Consider the following 16283-nt stretch of genomic DNA (forward strand, 5'->3'; position numbering starts at 1 on the left):
TAGAGTATATTTTGGCTGTAATGCAAGAGACCTACTGGCCACATCCTGTATGTTGAGCTAAGGCAAAGTTAGCGTACATATGTTTGGGACCTTTCACCTAGATAGATGGTGATGAGCTAAAACATAAGGTCCATATATGGCTGCAACCTTTAACATAGAGGATGCAGTGAAGTAGGCTGGCGTAGGGGGCTTCCTAAGTTCATACTCTTTTAAACTTAACAGGTACACCACAACTCGGGACTTGGAAAGAACCAAAATAAACAAACAGTTAGGACAGAAATAGCAAATGTGATACCTGACCACAAAAGGGCCATGGTAACGAAAGGATGTATATGATAAGAAGTTGAGATCACTGATAAACTAACCTATAGAAAAAAGACACTCCAACATTAGTAAGGTGAGGAAATACAAATAAGAAAAAGGGGGAAAAATCCCCTAATTGAATATGCATCGAACATTACGGCATCAGCGTAATACCCCCAATCGGGGATATTGCAGATTATGTATTCCTTATGCCACCCGATCTTAAACCAAACTTTGCACCCTCGATAATCTGTACATTATTCCCTGATAACCAGAAACTTCTATGCTCAAACTCTGTTCACTTTTTGTTTTTTTTAACATCTTAATAAAAATGTTTAAACCTGTTCTTATCTAAAAGTGGCATTGCAGCCTAGGGGCGGTAGGAGAAGGAGATGTAGTCACTGACAGGTGCCAGAAGAATGGCCACTGGTGATGATGAAGAAGGTGATGGTGATGAGGAAGATGATGGCTAATATTTCAGGTTGTTCTACAAGGGATGGTGTGAGTGTATGGATGTGCAGATGTACATTCTGTAGTATCTCTATCTACCATATTGAGTTGGGTGCTGTGCTAAATGTATTAATAAACTATATTTGTAAATATGAGTTCCTATAGCATGAGTGTTGCAACTGTGCATATTGGGGTTCCCAACTGTATAATAATTTGAATAATACTGGGCCTGATCTTGGGACAAGAACCTGTCAACCCTCAAAGTAATAACTGAGGATTCTTAAGAAATCAAGATAATTAATACATAATCTATAGATCGGGCAACAGATGCAATATTGATTTTGTATCTAACAGAGTTTTGTTTGTTCCCAATAAGTGTTCAAAGCTGCCGACTCATACTTTGTTAAACAGTTTCTAAACTATCTAAACTAAGGGCTGGTCTACACCCAGCCGCTAGTTCGGCGGCTGGGGATCGAAGTTCTGGGTTCGACTTATTGCGTCTGGTCTGGACACGATAAGTCGAACCAGGAAGTGCTCGCCGTCGACTGCGGTACTCCAGCTCGGCGAGAGGAGTACCGCGGAGTCGACGGGGAGCCTGCCTGCCGTGTGTGGACCGCGTCTGAACCGCGGTAAGTTCGAACTAAGGTATGTCGACTTAAGTAAGTTGCGTACCTTAGTTCGACTTGGGGGGTTAGTGTAGACCAGGCCTAAGACACTGAGGCATGTGTGTTACATAAATACCTATTCCTGTTTGCCTTCACATAGTGTATTTCATTTTTATCTGTTTTTGTTTCATGAAACCAGAAGATACATTTGTTTCCTGAGTTATTAAATCTGACCAGGTTTCCAATTCTTAAAGCTGAGCAGCATACATATGAGATCATCATTTATTCTTTGGGGAATTTATAGTGGTGCTGCTCATCTCCACCTGTGATAACATTGTAAATACTATAAAAGACTGTATTTCCATTGTGTAGATTCATCTCAGTCATCTTAGGCCTGGTCTACACTACGACTTTAATTCGGATTTAGCTGCGTTAATCCGAATTAACCCTTCACCCGTCCACACTACAGAGCCAGTTAATTCGAATTAAAGGGCACTTAAAATCGATTTCTGTACTCCACCTCGACGAGCGGAGTAGCGCCTAAATCGATTTTGTTAATTCGAATTAGGGTTAGTGTGGCCGCACACCACCGAATTACTGTGGTTAAAGTAATGGGGTAGTGTGGCCGCACACCACCGAATTAATGTGGTTAAAAAACGAATTAATGTGCTTAGTGTGGCCGCGCACAATCGAATTTATACAACCTGTTTCCCAAATTCGAATTATCTAAATTCGGATTAATCCTGTAGTGTAGACATACCCTTAGTTCCAGTTTTCCCCAGATCACAACAAGAAATAAGTACTTTATAATGTGACAAGGAATCATGGAAAGGGTGGTAAGGATTACAATGTTCATACCTTCAGCTGTGTCTATAGTCTTCACTGTTCATTATATTCTATTGATTTTTTATGTTTTTTCTTATTCTTTTTCTTATTCTTGTTGCTTCCTTTTCCCCTTCTCTAGTTTTTCTACTGTATTTTGCATATTTACCTCTCTCTCTCACATTGTGTTTATCAACCCTTGCCTTGATTACTGCTATCTCCTCCTTTCCACATTTCCATCATATTGACCATATCCAGACATTTTCATATCCCTTTACTGCATTTTTCTCGCTTTCTGTATCATATCTGAGTTCCTTGTCCGGGCCTTCAAGGCTCTGCATAAATTATCTCCCTGCCTACCTCTGTGCTCTTGACTTTTTTCATTCCCTTTTGCTCTTCTAAGTCACATAACTAATCACCTTACTTGTTTCCATCTCTCATTCTTACCATATCTTCTTCTACTTAGCCCCTAGAACTGGAACTCCTGTTCTGACCTTTCCACTATCATTTCAGTCACTTCTTTGCATTCATTCTGAATCAAAGGTGGTGGTTACACCCAACCCCCATATGACCAGGGTCCCGGGGGGGCCCACTGAGAATCCTCAATCAGGGCAAACTGCAAAGAATGGGGCAGACAATTCCCCAAACTGGAGGTTATTTCTAATACTTAGATTTACCAATCCAGCAACAAAACAGCTTCTACAATATCTTACTGGTTACCCAGAAGCCAAAACACAGTTCCCTTAAAGTAACCCAGCCTTGGGCTCCTGCCCAGACAGCCAGGTCAAATATGACGAGGATTGCTGAAAATCTTGTTCATCATATAAAAAGTTCTACCAATCCCAAAGAATTGGACACATTGCCCACCAGGTCAATGAATATTTCAGATCTTACCCAAATACAAGCTTACAGCCAATTCTTATTAACTAAACTAAGATTTATTTAAAAAAGAAGAGAGAGAGAGAGTATTGTGGTTAAAGACCATTATACATACAGATATGAATAAAGTTCTTAGGTCGGTTTCATAGTAAAGATGGTGAGCTTTAGAGTTGCAAAGAGTTCTTTCAGAATTAGTTCCATAGGTCACAGTCCAATGTCCAATATCAAGTGACCCACTCTGCAGATGGATATCTCAGTCTTGAGACTCAAACTTCCCCTGAAGAAGCTTAAGCAGATCTTAGATACAGGATCAGGCCCCTAGAGTTCTTTTTATAGTTCACTGGCAGCCTCTTGGCAGTAGGTTCCCCTTGGGTGAAGCATTGTGACTTTGAAGTAGAACCTCCTATTTCCTAATCATCACCAGTAATTAGCTACATGAATTAGAATAAGGTAACTGCCCATCTCCCACCATTTACAGGTAGTTTGTTACAGACTTCAAAGAGAAATGAAGACAATGATATTATCACATTCACAATTCATCTGAATGTTAATATTCCCTTTTAATCTTTGAATCAATAGAACAGGGATCGGCAAACTTTGGCATGCGGCCCGCCAGGGTAAGCACCCTGGCGGGCTGGGCCAGTTTGTTTACTTGCTGCATCCGCAGGTTCGGCCGATCGCAGCTCCCGAGGGATGTGCTGGCCGCCACTTCCCGCCGCCCCCATTGGCCTGGAGCGGCGAACCGTGGCCAGTGGGAGCCGCGATCAGCCAAACCTGCGGATGTGGCAGTTAAACAAACCAGCCCGGCCCACCAGAGGGCTTACCCTGGCGAGCCGCATGCCAAAGGTTGCCGATGCCTGCAGTAGAACATAGTAACAGACAGGAACCATCTAGTTACATTGTTAACCTCTAACAAGATATAGGTAAACAGACTACCACAATCACTATCTTCTTCCAATTCTTTAAAGATACAAATCTACATTTCAAAGTTCTAAACTATCTAACATGGCTTTGCTAGCTATTTATAAGGAATAGCCCAAATTACCATTTATATACTTTCCTAATAAGTCTTTAAAGGTAGAATTTGGGTCATCATTTAGCCTGCATGTTGCTTAACCCTTTCTGGATCAGTGGTACACTATGACAAGGTCTAACCCAAACCACAATACAATACTAAGAAACAGTAACTGCCACAGAGAGCTTGCAGCTTAAATAGACAGACAAAGATTGATTGAAAGGAAGTATTATCTCTATTTTATAGGTAAAACTGAAGCCCAGAGAGATTAAGTTCCTTGTGAAAAGACCAATAGAAAGTCTGTGGCAGAGCTTGAAACTGAACCTAGATTTAAGCTCCAGTACAATGCCTTAACTACAAAACCATCCTAACTCTCTGTATCAATTTGACCTTTATAGCATGACCTTCCAAGTACTAGAAACAGGAATCACTCTAATAATCTTTCACTTTCTTCCCAGCTTTCATGGGAAATAGTTTGATTCTTTAATTTATTTGTCTGTGTGAAAGAAAGGGTGTTTTGTGCATCTGTTTGCGTGTGAAGAAAAAGAGAAAGATAAATTGAAGAAATAAGTGTTGTATTTGATTCTGAAGCTGATTATGTTTATAGTCATTCATCTCTTGCAAGAATCAATTACATACTCTACGTCCAGCTACAGAGAAAGTTCAAGCTTCTGCAATCATGAGCCTCCATAAATTGGTTGACAATTTCCTTGTTTCAGTGGAGCATAGCTATTTTGAAAGGCCATGGTCATGGAGGAGCCATCTAACATGATAATTTGTGCTATTGAACTGGACTCTCTATTTAAGTTGGGAGCCAGTTGAGAGAGTGGAGCATTGAGGTGACATGTGTCCACTGTCCTGTATTGATAAACAGATCAGTTTCTGGGTTTAGTACCAGTTTGAGATTTTTCAATATGTGAAGTTTGATTCCTACTTAGAATGAGTTGAAATTATCAGTTCTATATATCACGAGGGTATGGATCACCATGGCCAGGTCTGCATTCTTTCGGATAAAGTGCAATGACTGTTCTTGTTTTGTTCGTTTGTTTTGTCCAGACTAGTGATCTGATCAACCAATAGAACTGAGTAGTCCAAAAGAATACCTAGGCTGCAGACTGATTAAACAATCTGATCTTAGATGTATTAGACAGTGGGTGGCAGAAGGAAAATTCTTCAAATTCTTCCATCCTTCCACCAGTAACTCCTCCATTTTGCTGGGGTACAGCTTAATCTAACCACTTTCAAATGTGCTGCTATCATCAAGGCATTGAGAAACTGAGAAATGAAGTTGTTGATGCAAAGGAAATGTCAAGCTAATTTTCTTGGAACTGTTTGGATGTCAGCCTATGATATCTCATCAGTCCATCCTCCCAACTATTCCATGTAGATGTTGAATAATTTAGGGAAGAATGGTGAGCTGTGTGGGTCTTTGGAGGAGAGGGGTTTTGAGTGGGAAAAAAAGTTTCCCATAACCTTTTTGGTCCAGTCAGAGAGGAAGAACCTGAAATATTTCACAGCATTTCCAGGCACCTCTGGAAAGCCAATTGCTACAGAAAAGTCTACCACAATGAAGATGGACGTACTTCCCATGTTTATGGACAAGAAGAACCAATCTATCAGAGAAAAAGTGCAGTCTCTGCAACATGCTTTGTCCTAACTCATTACATTATGGGATCATTTGCTTGGAAAAGGGAGGTTAGACACTGGCAGCAATTTTCAAATCTCATCAACCAGCACCTGCCTTTCATTTGTACATAATTTAGTTGGATTATAAACTCTTTGGGCAGTGGATTTGTCTTCATACTTCTCTGTAAGTTGTATCACACTTTTGGCATGAAATAAATAAAAAATAATGGTTAATTAATCTCATTATTGTTTTCCTCTCTCTAATCATTGCTTCTTTTTATACTCATCTCTTTTTCTTTATTTTCTTTCTCTACCTCTTCTAATCACTATATATCCTTGTTTTTAAACATTTTTTTTACTGAGATGTTTTACAATAATACACATTTACTGAAGCATAGACCAAGCTACTAGTAAGAAAAAATGTATCATGTTCAAGTATGTACTAAAATAACACAAACTTCCTATTGAGAATAAATGCACAGCTGCTCATCATTCATAAGAACATCACACCAAACAGCAATTTTTAAAATAAAAGGAGTTAACCATTTAGGAGAAATTAGTCATCATACTGTACAATCCAATTTTATTGAGCACTGCTCATAAGGATCAGCTGATAATGATCAGTTTCAGAAAACTTGTATCTGTTACATTTTTTTTATGTGATTGCTTTACTTGTATGGATTCCTGGCTGTAAGGCTCATGACTGAATGCATTTAAAAACTAAGAGCCATCAGCACTGGAGATGCACCTCTACATTTTAAAGACAAACAAACAAACAAACATGTTTACTCATAACCAGGTGGGGAGTCTGCAGAGCATTGAAATGATGCATTAAACAAACACAACACAACAAGAGAGTTTGGGGAAAGTATTTCTGTATCCAGCAGGGTCCCAGTCCCAAACTTCTCCGAAACACAAACCAAAAATGTTGTGCATCAGGCTTTCTAATAATAAGCAGAGCCAGAAGCAGGAAAAGGATGGGAAGATCCCAGTAGCAGAGCAGGCTTAGAAACATTGGACACAGTAGGTACTCATTCTACGAAGCTGAACAACCCAGCTCACACAAAAAGTCAAAAAATTTTCAGTGGCAATAGATTAGCTCAATTTCACAGTGGCCAAAGCCAGTATCATGAGCTAGAAATCCAGCAACAATATTTTTTTAAAACTAATGCATGAAAAGAAAGCAGGGGCTCAATTCAGCAGCACTGAGGCACAGAAAAATAAGATTTTGTTCAATATCTATAAGGCCATGGAAAAGAAAATAATTATAGTTGTATCAGTTTTGGTTCATATAGGTAAACAAGATGCTAACTTCTAAATATCTTCCTGTCCCTAAGGGGAAAAATGAATGCATGTGTCACAAGTCTATTCTCACGGAACATATCTGGAGCTGATAACAGATGTACACCTCTACCTCGATATAACGCTGTCCTTGGGAGCCAAAAAATCTTACCGCGTTATAGGTGAAACCGCGTTATATTGAACTTGCTTTGATCCACCAGAGTGCGCAGCCCCCCCCCCCCCAGAGCACTGCTTTCCGCGTTATATCCAAATTCGTGTTATATCGGGTCGCGTTATATCAAGGTAGCGGTGTACTTCTATTGCAGGAAAATTTCAAAGTTTACAGTATATAATCTTGTTTTTAAAATCTGAAGTATTTAATGCAGTTAAGGGAAGTCTGGAGACTATCCATGGAGTATATAAATAACAGAAATACCCAGATGACTGTAGAAAAGCATGACAAATGACTTAAAAATTTGAAACTTTAAGTTTGACAGTCAGTGATGGGAAATTGCCTTTGTGATGTACAATTTTGCTGCATATAATACATCTTTCTTTTCACAACAGAAAAAAATGTTTTGTTTTTCTTGCAGCCACACAAACCTGGCACGAGCCCTAGACCAGGGCATCCAATTTAACAAACATTACTCTCAACTCCCTGAGAAACAAAATGTATGTATGAATAGATTCTGATGATACACCGAGTGCAGTGAACTTTGCTTACCCTTTTAACTCACTGGAAACACCCACTTGACTGGAATGGGAGTGCTATTTCACAGTTATGTATTGACAACAGATTTGCATAAACATAGGCTTAGAGATTCATTCACTGAAAAAAACAACCAACGATTCTGAAGCTACTACTCTCAAGAAATTTTTCCACCAACAGGTATGCACCCAGACCTGGGACACAGTGAAATAGATGAGGAGCTGAAAGGATTAGCCATTATAAGAACACTGAGACCAAAAATAAAAAAAAATTAGGGGAATGAACCTAAAACTATAGATAATGAGGAGGAAATCTTTGTAATACCAACCAGGAGAATAAAAATGTATTTAGTTACTCACACAATGGAGTATGAACTGATGGCTGAATTTCACTTTGCAACTTGTACAGTTTAATTCCATATACTAGAATAGCCACAAAATGACCTGATTTTTCACAGGTGCAGAGCCCTTAGAGCTCTCCATTAAATTTTAATGGCTATTTTGGGTGCTCTGAAAATCATGCCACTTGTGTAGATGCCTAGATATGGATTTTATTACTTAATTTACAGACCCAACTCCAAATAGAATCTCTATAAGCCATTTCTTCAAAAAGTCCTATGAACCAGTAGCAAAACATTTCTCAGAGCTAGTGCTACTCCTGCATTATTGTTCACCTCCAACTAATCTCTAAATAACCTTCCCAGGCTCTTCTATTATTAATAACTCAGTTATTAATTATTATTATTTTATATTTATACTTACAGAGACAACTAGATAACATAATCTTATTTGATTCCTTCAGCTGCCAGAAGAATCCAAAAAGAGTTCCAAAATATCCAAAAATGTCAAGGTTTGGACTATAAAAATGTATTTTATAGTTGAAAAGGAACAAGTTCAAGCATGTCCTACCATTGTAGTTGCTAACTTACAAGCTTTACTATTATTATTTTTTTTTATTTTACATTTCTCCCTTTCTCTCTTTTACCATTTGTTAATAACTTATCTTGGGGTTTTTAATTATTATCCTACTTCTCTCTCTTCTCTTTCTCTCCACTCTCCACCATTCTTAAATGGAATTACAGAAAATGACTCATATGGGTTACCATGATACATGTTCTCTGTTAAGTAAAGTATACTGAAGAGGTGACAGAAAGCAACACAATAGTTCATAGCAATGATTCCTTTTTTTGCCATTTAGGAAAGCTGATGAGAGTAGGTGACTACAGGTATCAAACTGTAAACCATTCACAAAGTGTGAAGTTATTTAAAAATTACCCTGACCTGTTTGGTCATTTTAAATTAGTTCTTATTATTCACTTACACATGTGTTTTCCAAAAACCAGAGCTGTGCAAAATATTCAAATAGAACCTCAAAGTCTCTCAAACAAAGTTGTAGGTTTGAAGTTGAAAGCAAGTGCAAACCTTGTGTAAGTTTGAGAAAAAAGGACAGAGGTTGATCACATTGTTTTGAAGCTCATTTTTCCCAAACTGACCTCTTTCCCAACCCTCCACCCCACAGGAAAAACCTTCAGGGCCAATTTAAAGACAGCTAAGGTACATAGGGGAAGAGATGGCTGTGAGGCTTCCCTTTGAATGAACTTGAAACTCAAAGGGAACCTTCAAGGGTTGATTTGTTGCTGATCCTTGTGAACCAACCGTGGAATTTAGTCCATGAAACCTTTTCATGAACCAAACACTGCAGAGTTTATACAGACTTACAAATGCTGCATTGGTGGACTAAATAAGTTTTAAAGTGCATTATAAAGTAAGATATAATTTAAAATGTCTTTATACTATGTACCATCACACATTTTTAAAATCAAGCATATTTTGATGCATGTTGTCTGACACTATTACCTCTCTCTCCATAGTTTAGACACTGAGATATCGTACTTTAGCACAGTTTACCCAAGTGAGTGAAACAGATATAACATCAGGATATTAAACATATAGAAAGTGTCTACCCAGTCTCTTGGCACACTACATTTGGAGTGAGGTGAATGTGGGAATTTGAATTATTATAACTAATCCTTATTCTCCACAATTAAAATGTTACCCATATAGTGTTCTTAAGAACTGTGAAGTTTGTCAGTCCTGTCATTAAAAGTTTCTGTATTTTATCTCCAAAATATTGGTTACCTTTGCTTTAATAAACTCTCAGTTAGGTCTCCACTTTCATGAATCATAGAAATGCAGGGCTGGAAGGGACCTCAAGAGGTCATCTAGTCCAGCCCCCTGTGCTGAGGCAGGAACAACTACACTGCAAGCATCTCTCACAGGTGTTAGTCCAACCTGTTTTGACGGGTTCCCCCAGGGTGCCATCTGGAACTGGGGTACCACTGAACCCTTTAACCCACCAGCATGGGCTCCCTCTCACAGTGTGCTGCTGTGACAAGTTGCAAAGCCCTCCATGCTTGCACTTTCACCAGCATTCACACAGGTAGGGACACACCCAGCTGCAGTTATATAGAGGCTCTCTAACCACCAGCCTAGGAGCCCAGAGAAGTACCATCCTGCCATGGTCAAATCTGGCCAGTATATAGGATTAACACCTGGTTCGCCACTCCCCCAATGTGAAGAGGACCATGCACACTTGTGGTAACCGAGCTGAGATTTTCCCAAGACACCTTAGTCAAATGCGCACTGGTTTGAATTAAAACATAAAATAAGCAAATAGTCCTGTGGCACCTTCTAGACTAACAGACGTATTGAAGCATGAGCTTTCATGGGTGAATACCCACTTCGTCGGATGCATGTACTGGAAATTTCCAGGGGCAGGTATAAATATGCAAGCAAGAGTGAATCAGGCTAGAGATAACGAGGTTAGTTCAATCAGGGAGGATGAGGCCCTCTTCTAGCAGTTGAGGTGTGAACACCAAGGGAGGAGAAACTGCTTTTGTAGTTGGCCAGCCATTCACAGTCTTTGTTTAATCCGAGCTGATGGTGTCAAATTTGCAGATGAACTGAAGCTCAGCAGTCTCTCTTTGAAGTCTGGTCCTGAAGTTTTTTTGCTGCAGGATGGCTACCTTTAAATCTGCTATTGTGTGTCCAGGGAGATTGAAGTGTTCTCCTACAAGTTTTTGTATATTGCCATTCCTAATATCTGATTTGTGTCCATTTATCCTTTTACGTAAGGACTGTCCAGTTTGGCCGATGTACATAGCAGAGGGGCATTGCTGGCATATGATGGCATATATTACATTGGTGGACGTGCAGGTGAATGAACCGGTGATGGTGTATCTGATGTGGTTAGGTCCTGTGATGTCGCTGGTGTAGATATGTGAGCAGAGTTGGCATCGAGGTTTGTTGCATGGATTGGTTCCTGAGTTAGAGTTATTATGGTGTGGTGTGTAGTTACTGGTGAGAATATGTTTCAGGTTGGCGGGTTGTCTGTGGGCGAGGACTGGCCTGCCACCCAAGGCCTGTGAAAGTGAGGGATCGTTGTCCAGGATGGGTTGTAGATCACTGATGATGCGTTGGAGAAGTTTTAGCTGGGAACTGTATGTGATGGCCAGTGGAGTTCTGTTGGTTTCTTTCTTGGGCTGGTCTTGCAGTAGGAGGCTTCTGGGTACACCTCTGGCTCTGTTGATCTGTTTCCTTATTGACTTATGCGGGTATCGTAGTTTTGAGAATGCTTGGTGAAGATTTTGTAGGTGTTGGTCTCTGTCTGAGGGGTTGGAGCAGATACGGTTGTATCTCAGTGCTTGACTGTAGACAATGGATTGTGTGGTGTGTCCGGGATGGAAGCTGGAGGCATGAAGGTAGGCATAGCGGTCAGTGGGTTTTCGGTATAGGGTGGTGTTAACGTGACCGTCACTTATTTGCACCGTGGTTTCCTAGACACCAAATAAGTGACGGTCAGATATTAGGAATGGCAATATACAAAAACCTGTAGGAGAACACTTCAATCTCCCTGGACACACAATAGCAGATTTAAAGGTAGCCATCCTGCAGCAAAAAAACTTCAGGACAAGACTTCAAAGAGAGAATGCTGAGCTTCAGTTCATCTGCAAATTTGACACCATCAGCTCAGGATTAAACAAAGACTGTGAATGGCTAGCCAACTACAAAGACTGTGAATGGCTAGCCAACTACAAAAACTCCCTTGGTGTTCACACCTCAACTGCTAGAAGAGGGCCTCATCCTCCCTGATTGAATTAACCTCGTTATCTCTAGCCTGATTCACTCTTGCTTGCATATTTATACCTGACCCTGGAAATTTCCACTACATGCATCTGACGAAGTGGGTATTCACCCATGAAAGTTCATGCTCCAATACGTCTGTTAGTCTATAAGGTGCCACAGGACTCTTTGCTGCTTTTACAGATCCAGACTAACATGACTACCCCTCTGATACTTAACATAAAATAACTTTATTAACTACAAAAAGATAGACTTTTAAGTGATTATAAGTGATAGCAAACAGATCAAAGCAGATTGTCTAGCAAATAAACAAAACATGGAAATTAAGCTTAATATACTACATAGATTGGATATAAATAGCAAATCCTCACCCTAAGTGATGATACAAGCAGACTGCAGATTCTTAAGGGGAAAGCTGCACTGGCTTACAGCTTGGAATCCGCAGGTGTTCCATTCACAGGCTAAAAATCCCTTTAGCCTGGGTCCAGCACTTCTCCCAGTTCAGCCTTTGTTCCTCAGGTGTTTCCAGGAGTTTCTTTGGGTGGGGAGTCAGTGAAGAAGCTCACTGATGTCACTCCCCTGCCTCAAATAGCCTTTGCATATGGTGGGAACCATTTGTTTCAAAGCTTGGTTCCCACACCAATCAGTGGAAAAACACTGATATCCCAAGATGGAGTCCAGCACCACATGACCTTGTCACATGTCCCTGTAGTGTTACAGCATCTGTGAGTCAGAGGCTGTCTGCAGCATCCTCAGAAAGACCTCCGGGTGGGAGATAAGCCTCTTCTAATGCCTATTATTTTCTCTAATGGCCCTTCAACCTGAATGGGCCCTTCCCAGACAGCCATCTAGACTGAGAGCCTTTTGCCTATTGGATGTTCCCCAGGTATAATCATATTTGTAATACAGAGATATAGTTAATATTCCTAACTTTAGATACAAAAATAATACATGAATACAAATAGGGTAATCAAATTCAGTAAATCACAACCTTTCCCATGACACCTCACATGACTTGTCTTGCATCATAACATACATAATAATTATGCCATAATCATATCTAAATATCACTATGAAGAATATAGGGTGCAGTGTCACACCTGTTCTTAACCCCCCTCCCACTGAATGGGATTCCACAATCTTCCTTGGAAGCCTATTCCAGAGCTCAACTACCCTACCTTTTTTCCTAATATCTAACCTAAATCTCCCTTGATGCAGATTAAGTTCATTACTTCTTGTCCAATCTTCAGTAGACATAGAGAACAATAGGTCACCATCCTCTTGATAACAACATTTTACATATTTGAAGACTTATCAGGTGCCCCTTTCAACTTCTTTTCTCAAGACCAAACATTCCCATTTTGTAAATTTTTCCTCATAAATCAGATTTACTGAAACTTTTTATCATTTTTTTTGCTCTCCTCTGGACTCTCTCCAATTTATCCACATCTTTCATAAAGTCTGGCACCCAGAACTGGACCCATACTCCAGCTGAGGCCTTGCCAGTGCTGAGTAAAGTGCTTTAAGCAGGGGATTGGACTAGATGACCTTCTGAGGTCTCTTCCAACCCTAATATTCTATGATTCTATGATTACTTCCTGTGTCTTATACATGACACTCCTGTTAATATACCCCAGAACATTAGCCTTTTTTGCAACTGCATCACAATGTTGACTCATATTCAGTTTGTGATCCACTATAATCCCCAGCTCCTTTTCAGCAGTACTACCACTTAGCCAATTACTCCCCACTTGTAGTTCTGCATTTGACTTTTCCTTCCTAAGTGAAGTATTTTGCATTTGTCTTTGCTGAATGTCATTGTGACGGGTTCAATCAGACCCAGCCTGTAGAATGAGAATAGTTGCATAGTCTTAACCTTACATGAGTAAACACATGAAAAAGTCTTGATAAGTGAATGTATGATTGGTGTTTCCCATTTTTCCACTGATTCATGACCAAAAAGGGTTGGTTTTACTCACTGAAATGTCTCAAAACATTCAGACCTGCTGAATGACTATTTGGCTATTCATTTTTGTATCTATTGTCTTTCCAAGCCATACGTTACTGGAATGGGGAAGTTTTTTTGTTTCTGTAAAGATGACCTAATCAAACCCCATTGGATAATGCCGGTCATTTAATAAGGAGTGTACCTTTTTTTTTGGAGGAAAAAACAGCCAGGGCACAGACTTCATAAAAGGAAGGAAAAGAAGAAACAACTGCTTCTGACTTTGTCTGTTGACCTCTGGCCATGCATAGCCACCATGTCTGACAAAGCATGATGTGCCTTTTCCACTTTCCCAGGTGGCCACTGAAGGTTAGGGATCCAGCAATGTGCCACATCAAAAATATGACATCTTCACGCAAGTAAATTCTAGACAGCCAGCAAGTCTATTAATATTAATAAATGAGAAAACCACCAGAGACATTATGCAACCATGTAATAGTTTGCTGAAGCTGAATGAAGCCACAGTGTCACAACAGCCACACTGAATAAGAGTCAACATTTTTATTGTGTTTTCCGAGTTTTTATAGGTAGCATTCTTGAACTTGTTTTTTCTAATTCCAGTAGGTGCAATAAGTGAACAGAAACAATGTTGCATCACTTATGGATTAATAGCCAACACAGAGCAAATTTTAATATTCTAATTGAACTGTTTCTAAGTGATCCATGCACCACAAAGTATTCACAGAAGAAATTCAAGAATAATTTAAAATAATGAACATTTTAGGGAATTTTAAAATTCATGAACAGAAAAAGAGGCAAAAATAATTAAATACATTTTTCATTAAGAATGATATGTCCAGCTCTTGTTAACAATAAAACAGCATGAGAGGCCTTTTCAGAATAAAAGGCTCACTTTTTATATTTTATTAAAGCCGGCACCCTCAACACCCCCTCCACACACACACACACACCCATAAGCAAATACAGTAATAATGTTTACTAAATATTCATTATATCATGCTAATTAAGTCAGATCTATTAGATGGTGGAATTGTCTTCCAAGGGAAGTAGTACAAGTTGTATCAATTGGAGTGTTTAAAACTAAACTGGCCAAAACTCTTGTAAGTGTACTGCAGGGAATAAATCTTGCACTGGCAAGATCTTGGAATCACAGAATAATATAAATGTATGGCTAGAAGTGACCTAAAGAGGTCATCTAGTCCTTACCCTTATGTTGAGGCAGGATTAAGTATATTTATATAATCTCTGACACATTTGTCTAACCGTTCTTAAAATCTTCCAGTGACAGGGATCCCACAATCTCCCTAGTAAACTGCTCCAGTGCTTAGCTATCTTTACAGTTAGAAAGTTTTCCTAATTTCTAACCTGAGTCTTCCTTGCTGCAAACTAAGTTGATTGATTCTTGTCCTACCTCCGTGGCTATGGAGAACAACTGATCAACATCCTCTTTATGACAACTTTTTATATATTTGAAGAATAGTTATAATGACCCTCCCCCACACACATAGTTCTCTTCTCTAAACTAAAAAATGCCCAGTTCTTTCAACCTTTCATCATAGGACATATTTTCTAAACTTCTTATCAATTTTGTTCTGCTCCTCTATACTCTCTTCAGTTTGTTCACATCTTTGTTGAAGTATGATGCCCAGAACTAGACACAGAACTCCTGTGAAGGCCTCACTAGTGTCAGGTAGAGAGGAACAATTACTCAAGTCCAATATACAACACTCTTGTTAATATATCCCTGAATGACATTTTCATTTTTCATTGCAGCATCACACTGTTGACTCATATTCATTTTGTGATCCGCTATAACCTTGTATCCTTTTCTGCAGTACTGCTACCTAGCCAATCATTTCCCATTTATTATTAGTGCATTTGATTTTTCCCTCCTAATACTTTGCACTTGTCTTTATTGTCTTTATTTCTGATTTCAGACTAATTTTCGAACTTATCAAGATCATTCTGGATTCTTATCTTGCACTCCAAAGTGCTTGCAATCCTTCCCAGTTTGGTTTCATCTGCAAATTTTATAAGCATACTCTCCACTACACCGTCCAACTCATTAATGAAAATATTGAATACTATTGTCTTAAGATAGAACCCTGCAGGTCCTCACTTCATATGTCCTCCCAGTTTGACAGGAAACCATTGATAACTACTCTGTGAGTACAAGCTTTCAGCCAGTTTTGCCCCCACCTTATAATAATTTAATCCAGACCATAGTTCCTCAGTTTGGTAATGATGTCATGCTGGACTACATCAGAATTCCAGATACATCATGTCTCCTGCATTCTCCCCCACCCCCCATCCACTAGGCTGGTTACCCTGTCAAAGAAGGAAATTAGATTGATTGGGCATGATTTCTTCTTGACAAATTCATGTTGGCTATTACTTATCACCTTATTATCTTCTAGGTTTGAACAAATTTATTAAGTATTTGTTCGAATATCTTTTCAAGTGTCAAAGTTAGGCTAATTGGTTT

The sequence above is a fragment of the Terrapene carolina genome, unplaced genomic scaffold (genome assembly GCF_002925995.2).
Source record: "Terrapene carolina triunguis isolate 2854851 unplaced genomic scaffold, T_m_triunguis-2.0 Scaffold18, whole genome shotgun sequence".
NCBI classification, from domain to species: domain Eukaryota; kingdom Metazoa; phylum Chordata; order Testudines; family Emydidae; genus Terrapene; species Terrapene triunguis.